The 13,217-nt window shown below is 26.4% G+C and overlaps 1 protein-coding gene across 3 annotated transcripts in view; it reads right to left on the minus strand.

The window, feature by feature from the left end:
- The window catches only part of LOC111686410 (protein spitz-like), a 33,827-nt gene that overhangs the window by 4,548 nt on the left and 16,062 nt on the right, over window positions 1-13,217 (minus strand). The window contains exons 1-2 of one of the 3 annotated variants that reach the window (XM_046950884.1): window positions 12,697-12,790; window positions 4,882-5,627 (exon numbers count right to left, since the gene is read on the minus strand). The exons of 1 other annotated variant lie outside the window; for it this stretch is intronic. The gene's annotated coding sequence lies outside the window, so the exon portion shown is untranslated. Of the gene's footprint in view, window positions 1-4,881; window positions 5,628-12,696; window positions 12,791-13,217 lie in introns of those variants that run through there. One more of the 3 variants, XM_046950883.1, reaches the window with a different exon arrangement.

Raw genomic sequence — 13,217 nt, forward strand, 5'->3', positions numbered from 1 at the left:
ACAAGAACAGAACAAGAACAGAACAAGAACAGAACAAGAACAGAACAAGAACAGAACAAGAACAGAACAAGAACAGAACAAGAACAGAACTAGAACAGAACTAGAACTAGAACAGAACTAGAGTAGAACTAGAACAAAACTAAAATAGAACTAGAAAAGAACTAGAACAGAACTAAAAAAGAACTAGAACGGAACAAGAAAAGAACTAGAACAGAACTTGAACATAACTGGAACTGAACTAGAACTGAACTAGAACTGAACTAGAACTGAACTAGAACTGAACTAGAACTGAACTAGAACTGAACTAGAACTGAACTAGAACTGAACTAGAACTGAACTAGAACTGAACTAGAACTGAACTAGAACTGAACTAGAACTGAACTAGAACTGAACTAGAACTGAACTAGAACTGAACTAGAACTGAACTAGAACTGAACTAGAACTGAATTAGAACTGAATTAGAACTGAACTAGAACTGAACGAGAACTGAACTAGAACTGAACTAGAACTGAACTAGAACTGAAATAGAACTGAACTAGAACTGAACTAGAACTGATCTAGAACTGAACTAGAACTGAACTAGAATTAAACTAGAACTGAACTAGAACTGAACTAGAACTGAACTAGAACTGAACTAGAACTGAACTGGAACTGAACTAGAACTGAACTAGAACTGAACTAGAACTGAACTAGAACTGAACTAGAACTGAACTAGAACTGAACTAGAACTGAACTAGAACTGAACTAGAACTGAACTAGAACTGAACTAGAACTGAACTAGAACTGAACTAGAACTGAACTAGAACTGAACTAGAACTGAACTAGAACTGAACTAGAACTGAACTAGAACTGAACTAGAACTTAACTAGAACTGAACTAGAACTTAACTAGAACTGAACTAGAACTGAACTAGAACTGAACTAGAACTGTACTAAAACTGTACTAGAATAAAACTAAAACGTAAGTAGAACTGAACTAAAACTGAACTAGAACTGAGCTAGAACTGAACTAAAACTGTCCTAGAACTAAACTAAAGAACGTAAGTAGAACTGAATTGTACTAGAACTTAAAATCGCAAGTTATTTTGGCTAATAAATAACTCTAAAAATCAATTTGTTTAAAAAAAGAAAAAAACAAAATCCACAGAATTATTGTTTATTGTTAATTTGCTGCCGAGATAAAAGCAACAACAAAAAAACTTTGTTTATAATAAAAAAAAACAAATAAATGCAACAACTATACATGTCTTTAATGAATGAAAGAAATTTATGTTGTCCAACAAAAATTATACGTACAAAAAGAGCATTGATCTATAATTTTGATTAAGTAAAATGCAGGCGAAGAAAAAAAAAAGAAACGGTCAATGTATTGAGCACAATAGGATGATGACATTTTTCAAAGAAATTAAATTAAAAAAAAAAAAAACAAAACAATTTACTAAACAACAACACAACTGTAGAAAAAAGAAAACAATTTAAAACAAAAACAGGGGATTTAAAAACAAATAATCTTCCAAGTAAAAAAAATTGCAAAAGTCTAGACATTAATAAAAACTAGAGAATGAAATTAGAAAGACTAGATTTTAAAAAAAGACTTAATTAAGGTTTAAAGGTTTAAACTAAGCTTTGTTTAATGTTTTTAATTAAACTGGAAACAGTGTAGTTAAGGTTTTAAAGAAGGAAGTTTTAACGTTACTATTAACACTACAAAAAGCACGTGCTTTTAGTTTTAACCTACAAAATAGATATAAAATATAAACCATAATCGAAATATTAAAAAGTTAAAAATCTATAATATGAATATGGGGAAGGCGCCACAAAACTCTCAAAATGATAATAATTTCCCAAGTAAATCATTTTTATATAACACACACACAAAACACACACAAAAGAAAACCAATAATCATTATGTCGTCTTCTTAAATATAAATGAAAAATAAAAAAAAAAGAAGCTGTCGCCAAAAAACAAATTAAAATCAATAATAAATATTATTTAAGCGCCATCACCTCAAGAAAATATTCAAAAAAAAATCAACTGTTATTAAAAACAAGTAATATTTCTATATTCGGCTGTGACGAATCTTATATATCCTTCACCAAGTATGTTTTAAAAAACAGTTTTTATTTATTTTGTATCTCTGCACACATGTCATACATAACATACACACAAACAAATACATATAAACTGTAGCAGAAAGAAATATTAACCGTTGCACTGTAATACCACCGTCAAACTGTATTACCATCCTCAAACAAATATGAGCTGTATTACCAACATATTACTGCTTTATCTCCTTGTTCTTGTTATATCCACTTACCTTCGTGAGAACAGAACAGCATCCACACATACAGAAAAATAATGCACAGCTGAATAAAACCAAATACATCTCCACACGCACATGTACATCTTATTTCAGTTCACAGTGTTGTTGTTGCTTTTTTAACAAAGCATGAGAAAAATGTGGCTTTTTTGATGAAGTTTTCAGAGGTTGTCTCGGATATTTGCTCATATCTCCGTTATTTATAGACCGATTTTGCTGATTTTAAATAGCAATCTTCTAGAAAGCATGTTTAACTGAATTATTGAAGATTCGGATCTCGCCGATATCTGGGGACCTCTAAAAACTGATTTCAACAGACAGACAGACGGACATGGCTTAAACGACTCCGCTATCTATAAGGATCCAGAATGTATATACTTTATAGAGTCGGAAAATTATATTATAGAAATTACAAACGGAATGACAAACATATATATACCCTTCTCACAAAGGTGAAGGGTATAAAAATACAATTTTTTTTTGTACAAAACAAAATAAAAACGGCGTCATTGATAATAAAACAAAAAAAAACACGTCTTGAAAATTTTTCTTCGTTTTTTTTAGCAAAAAGAGCATCATTTATTAAGTTCGCGGAACAAGAGTAGCTACATGTTATTAAAAAACAATCAAATAAAGCAAAGTTCATATCAAAATGCCAAAAATTTCTTAATTTTTTATATTACTAGAGCATTAGCTAAAGATAGGAATATTTTCAAGTTGAATAACCAAATGATTAAAAGAATTGATGATCATCATTATTTAAAATAAAAGAAAAATTATTAGTAGATTTTTTGCGAATGTATTTGAAGATGAATACAACTGTGTGAATAAGAATGCAACACTGTAGACGATAGCGATTATATTTGAATATTTTTTATTTGAAAGTTAACGGTTAAAACAAATTTTATGCGAAATCTGGCAAGGAACTGAACAAGAACAAAAACTAGGCCTAAGCTTTAACGGAACTGGAACAGAACAAGAATTAAACTAGAACAGAACTAGAACAGAACAGAACTAGAACATAACTAGAACAGAACTAGAAAATAACTGGAGCAGAACAAAAACAGAACTAGAACAGAACTAGAACAGAACTCGAACAAAACTTGAACAGAACTATAACAGAAACAAAACGGAACAAGAACAGAACTAGAACAGAACTTGATGTGAACTAGAACTTGATGTGAACTAGAACTTGATGTGAACTAGAACTTGATGTGAACTAGAACTTGATGTGAACTAGAACTAGAACTGAACTAGAACTGAACTAGAACTGAACTAGAACTGAACTAGAACTGAACTAGAACTGAACTAGAACTGAACTAGAACTGAACTAGAACTGAACTAGAACTGAACTAGAACTGAACTAGAGCTGAACTAGAACTGAACTAGAACTCAACTAGAACTGAACTAGAACTGAACTAGAGCTGAACTAGAACTGAATTAGAACTGAACTAGAACTGAACTAGAACTAGAACTGAACGCGATCAGAACTAGAACTAGAACAGAAATAGAACTAGAACAGAACTAGAACAGAACTAGAAAAGAAATAGAACAGAACTAGAACAGAACTAGAACAGAACTAGAACAGAACTAGAACTAGAACTAGAACTAGAACAGAACTAGAACAGAACTAGAACAGACCTTGAACAGAACTAGAACAGAACTAGAACAGAACTAGAACAGAACTAGAACAGACCTTGAACAGAACTAGAACAGAACTAGAACAGAACTAGAACAGAACTAGAACAGAACTAGAACAGAACTAGAACAGAACTAGAACAGAACTAGAACAGAACTAGAACTGAACTAGAACAGAACTAGAACAGAGCTAGAACAGAACTAGAACAGAACTAGAACAGAACTAGAACTGAACTAGAACAGAACTAGAACAGAACTAGAACTGAACTAGAACTGAACTAGAACTGAACTAGAACTGAACTAGAACTGAACTAGAACTGAACTAGAACTGAACTAGAACTGAACTATAACTGAACTAGAACTGAACTAGAACTGAACTAGAACTGAACTAGAACTGAACTAGAACTGAACTAGAACTGAACTAGAACTGAACTAAAACTGAACTAGAACTGAACTAGAACAAAAATTGAACAGAACCAAAACGGAACAAGAACAGAACTAGAAGAGAACTAAAACAGAACTTGATGTGAACTAGAACTAAATTAGAACTAAACTAGATCTGAACTAGAACTAAACCAGATGTGAACTAGAACTAAACCAGATGTGAACTAGAACTGAACAAGAACTGAACTAGAACTGAACTAGAGCTGAACTAGAACTGAACTTGAACTGAACTAGAACTGAACGCAATTAGAACAGAATTATTCAGTAAGATTTTAAATCAAAAAGTTATCAGGTTGCCATTTTAGTTTAAAAATTTTACACAATTTGCTGTTAAGACCTATAAATTTCTTAAAGAATTTTTGTTACAGTAAAACAAAAAAGAATGAATTATAAAAAAAAATAAAATTATAATACAACAAAAAAATTTTTAGTTTTTTATACATTACCCAAGAATTATTAGAATTACATTATTTACATACCCTTATTTTCTTTACATTACACACACACACACACACAAGATTTATTATAATTCCTTTTTTGTTCAAAAAAAATATTACTTTTTTTCTTCAGCCTTTTTTTACCATATAAACAAACACACACTCTCGTACAGTTATTGAGACGAAGAAGAAGAACAAGCAGTCATTCAATATGTTAAGGTGATGATGTAGTTGCTGTGATGATAATAATAATGATGTTTCTGAGATGATTATGATGTTGTTTCAAAACAATTTTGTTGGCTTGGCTTTTTTTATCCCTTTTGTGTGTGTGTTACTTTTAAACTTTTGTTAGGGAATATATGTTGTATTGCCCTCCCGTTTCTTTATGTTGTAGAAGATACAACAAAGTTGTATATTGAAAGTAAGAAAAAAAGGCTTACGAGACCAGGTTTCTTAGTTTTATTCTGCGTTTTTTTCTTTTTTTCGAGTTTCTTGGCGTTATTGTGGTTTTGCGTGTTTTGTTATTATGCTTCAAAACATTAGGTTGTTATTGTTGTTTTTCTTTTACTTTTAGCCAAGTTAACGTTGTAGTTTGTTGTTGATGTTGTTATTTTTTTACTTATTTTTGTTGTTAACGTGTGCTAGAGTGTTTTTGTTCCTGTACGTTGTGTGATTCTTGTTGTTGTTGATGTTTGGGTCGTCGTCTCACTTTTTTCTTTTTGCTTTATTTCTTTTTTTATATTCAATCGGTCGTCGATCCACGCGAATGTTTGGAAAATGTGAAAAAACTGCAAATAAAGAAGGGGAAAACAACAAAACATTAAAAATAAATATGAAAACATTAAAATGAAAATTACTATAAAAACATGGGCCAACAGCAATAAGAAAATAAAAACTAAAAAAATATATAAAAAAAAAACAAATTCATAAACAACAAGGAAAGGGAGCGAATAAAAAAAAGTGGAAAAATGTGAATGAGAAAAAAACCCATAAAAATGCAATTATGTTTTACAGTCAAAGGCCGGCGATATAACAACATTACTACTTATAGTTATAATATTAAGTTACTTAGCGTGAGTAGTAAAATTATAAAGATTTTTAAATGAAAATTTTGAAATTTTTCTTTAAATTTCAAAAAAATTTTCCTAAAATTTAAAAAAAAATTTCAAAAAATTACTGAAGCTTAATATTATGGAAAAATGTTATGTGTATTACGAATTTGTTTAATTTTGCCACATTTTTGGTGATGTTCGAAAATTCGAACTTAATTTCGAAAATTTTCGAACATTGAAAAAATTACACATTTTTCGACTTTACTTTATAAATTTTACACAAAATAACAAATAATAAAGATTCGGCTTTAATACTCTTTATTTTTAATAAAATTTTGAAATTTTTCTTTAAATTTTCGAATATTTTTTTTATAATTTTGAAAATTTTCCTTCAAAATTTCGTTATTTTTCCCTTAAAACTTTTACAAATGCTAAATATTACTAATGTATGAACAAATTTTATGTAAATATTGTAATTTCCAACATTTTCGTTGATGTTCGAACTTAATTACGAAATTTTCGAAGAAAATCATTATTTTTCGATAAAATTTCATAAATTTAGCAAAAAATTTAAAATTTTTAAGATTTTTTTGTTTTTACTTAAATTTTATAAAATTTCTTTTAATTTTTTAAAATTTCTTTAAATTTTTAAAAATTTTCCTTAAAATTATCACTATTTCCCCCAAAATCGTTTACAAATATGAACTATTACTAATGTAAGAAAATATTTCATGTAAATTTAGAAATTTTAAACATATTTGATTGATGTTCGAAAATTCGTACATAATTTCGAAAATTTTCAAAAATTGAAAAAAATTTGTATTGTTGTAGTTTAGTTCATAAATATTATACAAAATTGAACGTAAATAGATTTGCCTTCATTATTCTTTTTTTTTTGCAGGCAAAATTTTGGAATTTTTTCTTAAATTTTTGAAATTTTCTGAAATTTTTGAAATTTTTTGAAAATTTTTCTCAAATTTTTTACATTTTCAAACAAATTGTTAAAATACGCAAATATTACTAATAGGTATAAGGAGGTATTTTATGTTAATATTTTAATTTGCAACATTTTGAATGATGTTCGAAAATTTTTCTTAAATTTTTAAAATTTTCTTTAAATTTTTGAAAATTTTCCTAAAAATTTTCACAATTTTGTCTAAATTGTTTAAAAATGGTAAATATTACTAATATAAGAAGATATTTTACATAAATATTGTAATTTGCAACATTTTGGGTGATGTTCGAAAGTTCCAAATTAATTTCGAAAATTTTCGAACATTAAAAAAATCAGTATATTTCAACTAAATTTCATACATTTTACCAAAAATTAGAAATTATACGATTTTGACTTCAGTATTTATTCTTGGTTTACAGAAAAAATTTTGAAAACTTTTCTTAAATTTTTCTTGAAATTTTTGAAAATTTTCCTAAAAATTTTCTCAATTTTAATCAATTAAAAAAAAACGGTAAATATTACTAATATAAGAAGATATTTTACATAAATATTGTAATTTGAAACGTTTTGGGTAATGTTCGAAAGTTCCAACTTAATTTCGAAAATTTTCGAACATTGAAAAAATAAGTATTTTTCGACTCGATTTCATAATAAATATAAAAAATTAAATTTGCTAAAGATTTAGCTTCAGCATTCTTCTTTTTAGAAAAAAAATTTATAAATTTTGAAAATTTTAACATTTTAAAAATTTTTCGAAAATTTTTAAAATTTAAATTTTGTTTTAATTTCTGAAATTTTATCTATTTTTTTGTTCCTCATGTATGATGAAATTTTATAATACAATATTTCTAACATATTTTGTGCAATGTTCGAAAATTCGAATTAAATTTCGAAAATTTTTAAAAATTGTAAATAAATCTTTCTTTTTAGTTTATTTTGTAAAAAAAATTGAAAAGAAATCCTAAATAACAACGATGTTTGTTTGTGATTGTTAATAATGTTCGAAAATTTGAATTAAATTTCAAAACTTTTCGAACATTCAAAAAAAATCATGCTTTTTAGTTTATTTTGTAAAAATTTTTAAAGAAATCCAAAATAACAACGATTTTCTTTAAGTGTTGCTATTTTTTTTTATTAAAATATTTAAAGTTTTAAAGAAATTTTGAAAATTTAAAATAAATCTATTATTTTTAAGAAAAAATCAAGTTCAATTTTAACATTGAAACTTTTTTCTTAATAAAAATTCCAATAAAACAGTCATCAGTTTAGTTTTTTTTTTTTTTGGTTTGAAAAGAACAACAATAACAAATACTCACGATAAACAGAGAGAATTTATAATAATGTCAAAGCCAAAAGAATGTCACTTATCCACTTAAAGCCAAAATAGTTTTGTTTCTTTTTTTTGTTGTTGTTGTTATTGTTAACATTTTATAAGAGCAACAACTCCAACGCAAAATCAAATTTTTTGTAGTTTGGCCTTAAAAATATGCCACCAAAAAAAAGATACACAAATAGCAACAAAATTGTTTTAAACATGTTTTACTAAATAAAGTTATACGCCTGCTTTTAAACAACAACAACAATAAACTTTAAACTCTGTGAGAAGAAAATGAGAAGAACAAAGAAGTAAATAAGCAAATAAGCAGCATCCATCTATCTAAAAACAAAAAGAAGAAATAAGAAATCCTGAAAGACCAGAAATTTGTTATGTTATTTTTGCAAAGAAGTCAGGCAGACAGACAGACAGACGTACAAAAACAACAACAGGAATGTGGTTGAGGTATAGAAAAATTCTAAGAATTCTAAACCTGAATAAAATAACGTTTAACTACTCATAACGTTCATATGGTTCTTGTTGTTTTACTCTTTACTACGTTTTATGCTGCACGTATGTATATGTACGTACAATGAACCGAGTATTAAACAAGTAATATTTCTATATTCAGCTGTGCCGAATCTTATATACCCTTCACCATGTATGTTTTTAAAAAACAGTTTATATTTATTTTGTATCTCTGCACACATGTCACACATAACATACACACAAACAAATATAAACTGTAGCAGAAAGAAATATTAACCGTTGTACTGTAATACCAACGTCAAACTGTATTACCACCCACAAACAAATATTAGCTGTATTACCAACATATTACTGCTTTATCTACTTGTTCTTGTTATACCCACTTACCTGATATACCCACTTGCAGACAGACAGACGGACAGACATACAGGTCTCACGAAGACCCACTTACCTTCGTGAGAACAGAACAGCATCCAAACATACAAAAAAATACACAGCTGAATAAAAGCAAATACATCTCCACACGCCCATGTACATCTTTATCCAATTCACAGTGTTGTTGTTGTTGCTTTTTTAACAAAGCATGAAAAAAATGTGGCTTTTTTGATGAAATTTTCAGAGGTTGTCTCGGATTTTTGCTCATATTTCCGTTATTTATAGAGCGATTTTGCTGATTTTAAATAGCGATCTTCTCGAAAGCATGTCTAACTGAATTATTGAAGATTCGGATCTCGCCGATGTCTGGGGACCTCTAAAAACAGATTTCAACAGACAGACGGACGGACAGACAGAGAGGCGGACATGGCTTAATCGACTCCGCTATCTATAAGTATCCAAAATATATATACTTTATAGAAATTACAAAGGGAATGACAAACTTATATATATATACAAACTTATTATATATACCCTTCTCACGAAGGTGAAGGGTATAAAAAACAAAACAAAACAAAACAAGAAGATTAAACACATTACAACAAGGAGTAGCAAAGACCATCCATGATGCAGCAGAGAAGATACAAGCCGCGGCCTAAAAAAAAAACTATAAGGCGCGAAATTTGTATGACTAAAAGAAAAAGGAGAAGCAGAGAACATGAAATCTTAAAAACAAAAGAAAAATTAAAAAAAAAACAATTGTCCTATTCACAAAAGATGCTTGGATTATGAATTGCCTAAATTTTTATATTAAAAGATACTTATAATCAAAAACTAGCAACTACTGCTGCTGTCTTCTCTTTTAAATACTATTCAATAATAACCCCCTTCTCTCACCACACTACCGACGACGACTTTTAAATGTTGTTGACAAAATCTTTGTATTTACCATGACATTAGTTTGTTATATTCTGTGGTTATATGCCATTATTGTAGTATGTAAAACTATGTGAAAAATATTAGAAATAGAAAAAAAATATAAAAGAAAACATTAGGAATTTTAACGGTTTTTTCTACATTTTCTGCTAACAGAGCCACTGCCATGGCAAAAGAATGTTTATGTTGAAGATAAATTATTGAAATTCCTCAGGAAATATTGACTCTTTATTTGCCGAAGGAAATTTATTAAGTTGAAAAGTATTTTTTATTTTTTTTGAAATTTTAAGTCAAAATTTTGTAATTTAAACAAAATTTTGAAAATTTTCAAATTTTACAAGTTTTTTTTAAAAAAATTTTACTATTTTCTCTTTTAAATTCATAAAAATTGTAAATAGTTGTAATAAAGAATGTTATTTTTTTTTTTTTTTTTTAAAATATTCATATTTGCAACATTTTAAACAAATTTCAAAAATTCGAACTTAATTTCGAAATTTTTCGAACATTGAAAAAAGTCAATATATTTTGACTCCTTTTTGTTTTTTTACATAAAACATTGAAAATATTGAAGATTAAGCATTAAAATTGTTACTTTTTAACAAAATTTTGAAATTTTTTTAAAATTTTGAAATTCTTTTTCAAAATTTTCACTATTCTATTACTAAAACGTAAAAAAATCTCAATATTACTATTGAAAGTTGTGACTTTACAAAAATATAATTATTTGCAACATTTTTGTTGATGTTCGAAAATTCGAACATAATTTCGAAATTTTTCGAACATTGAAAAAATCACTACTTTTTGACTATTTTTGTTTTTTTACATAAAACATTGAAAGTATTGAAGATTAAGAGTTAAAATTCTTACTTTTTAACAAAATTTTGAAATTTTTCTTAAAATTTTGAAATTTTTCTTAAAATTTTTAATTTTTTTCCAAAATTTTCACTATTCTATCACTAAAACCTAAAAAAAAACTCATTATTACTATTAAAAGTTGTTACTTTATAAAAAATATAATTATTTGCAACATTTTTGTTGATGTTCGAAAATTCGAACATAATTTCGAAGTTTTTCGAACATTGAAATAATTACTACTTTTTTGTCTCTTTTTCATAATTTTTATACAAAATTGAGAATAATAAAGACTTAGCATCAAAATTCTTATTTTTTAACAAAATTTTGAAAATTTTCTTTAAATTTTGAAAAAAAAAAAATCAAAATTTTCACCAATTCATCATTAAAACCTAAACAAACGCTCAATTTTACTAATATAAGTTGTCACATTATAAAAATATAATAATTTACAACATTTAGAGCATCATTTCGAACATCAAGGAAAATTCGAAATTAAATTCGAAATTTTCGAATATTGAAAAATGTTATATTTTCCGCTTCATTTCATAAATTCTATTTAAATTGGTAATAATTAAAATTCCGAAAACAAATTATTGATTTTGAAACCAAATTTTCAGAAATTTTCTTAAAATTTTGATTTTTTTTCTAAATTTTGAAAATTTTTTAACATTTTTAAAAAATTTTATTATTTTTATTCTAAAAATCTTACAAAAACAGAATGTATTTGTTTTATGATGAAATTTTATGAATATACATTTTTCAATTTGCTACGTTTTTGCTTATGTTCGAAAATTCGAACTTAATTTTGAAATTTTTTGAATATTAAAAAATGTTCTCTTTTCCGCTTTATTTAATAAATTTTACTTAAAATTGGAAATAATTGAAATTCTTAAAATAAATTATAGCTTTTTAAACAAGAATTTTCAAAAATTTTCTTTAAATTTTGAAATTTTTTTTTTAAATTTTGAAAAATTTCTTATTTTTTTCAATCTAAAAATCTTACAAAAACAGAATATTTTTGTTTTATAAAGAAATTTAATGAATATATTTCAATTTGCAACATTTTTACTAATGTTCGAAAATTCGAACTTAATTTCGAAATTTTCAAACTTTGAAAAAAATCATTATTTTTACCTACGACTTTATAAAATGACATTAGAAATTAAAAAATTTTTAAAATTTATCTTTTCAATTTTAAGATTTGAACAAAATTTCAAAATTTTTATACCAAATTTCAAAATTTTTTATCTAAAATTTTTCAGTATTCTCTTTTTAAATCCTTTACAAAGGTTTAATAATACCATTGTAAGATGTTACTTTATAAAAAATAAAATTATTTGCAACATTTGAACAAATTTCGAAAATTCGATCCTAATTTCGAAATTTTCGAACATTGAAAAAAAGTAATTATTTTTACTACTACTTTCCCAACATTACTTTATATATAACATCAGATATCAAAAAATTAAAAAATTTAGCTTTTCATTTTTTTTGATTTTAAAACAATTTCGAAATTTTTATTGAAATTATCAAATCAGCAATTCTCCAGAGCTTTGGCAAAAACATTACTTTAATGAAAGACCCCCTTGCCCCAAAAAAACTAAACAGCCTTTTTAGCTAGATCTAAAATTAACACACAATAGATATTTTACTTTTATAATATTATAAAAAGTATTAATAAATTTTAAATAAAAATGGCACGCGATTATACAAAAAAAAAAAAATAAAACATAAAAAAATTTATTAATATTTCATAAAAGGGGTGAATAATTTTAATTATATTTTTATATGTATTGAGAGACAATTAAAAATTCCCCAAAGTTCTTTCGTAAAACAGCAAACTATACCCGCAGCAAGCAACACAAACACGCAACATTTACCAACAAAATACAAAAACTTTATGTTTTCAATAGTAACAGGATTGCAGACAAGAACACAACACACACACAATAAATGGAAAAAATCTAACTTATCTAAACACTCGTTAAAATGAAACTAATATTGTTAAGTGTAGAAAAATGGCAAACAGCCTTAAAAGAAAAGAGCTGCAGCATGCATACACAAGTTACTAAAAAGGAGTATTCGCTGTTAAGATTCCTCTTAAAGTACTCACTGCTAGTGCATACGTAGCGTTGCCGTTGACAGCGCAAAAGTTAAGTTAAGAAAAGGAGAAGTGTTTAGAAATGTACACTCCACTATAAAATATATAATGATGCTGAAAAATATTGGTTTGTATTACTCTCGTATATTAAACGCATTAGCCAGACAGCCGATATATTCTCTTTATATACACTACTAGCTATACCCAGTGTGCTTCGCTACCCTCATCGTAATGGAATAAAATAAATATCATTATTGTAAATGTATATATATATATCTGCAATATCAAAAATTCCCCTTT

The sequence above is a fragment of the Lucilia cuprina genome, chromosome 2 (assembly GCF_022045245.1).
Source record: "Lucilia cuprina isolate Lc7/37 chromosome 2, ASM2204524v1, whole genome shotgun sequence".
In the NCBI taxonomy this organism is placed as follows: Eukaryota; Metazoa; Arthropoda; class Insecta; order Diptera; family Calliphoridae; genus Lucilia; species Lucilia cuprina.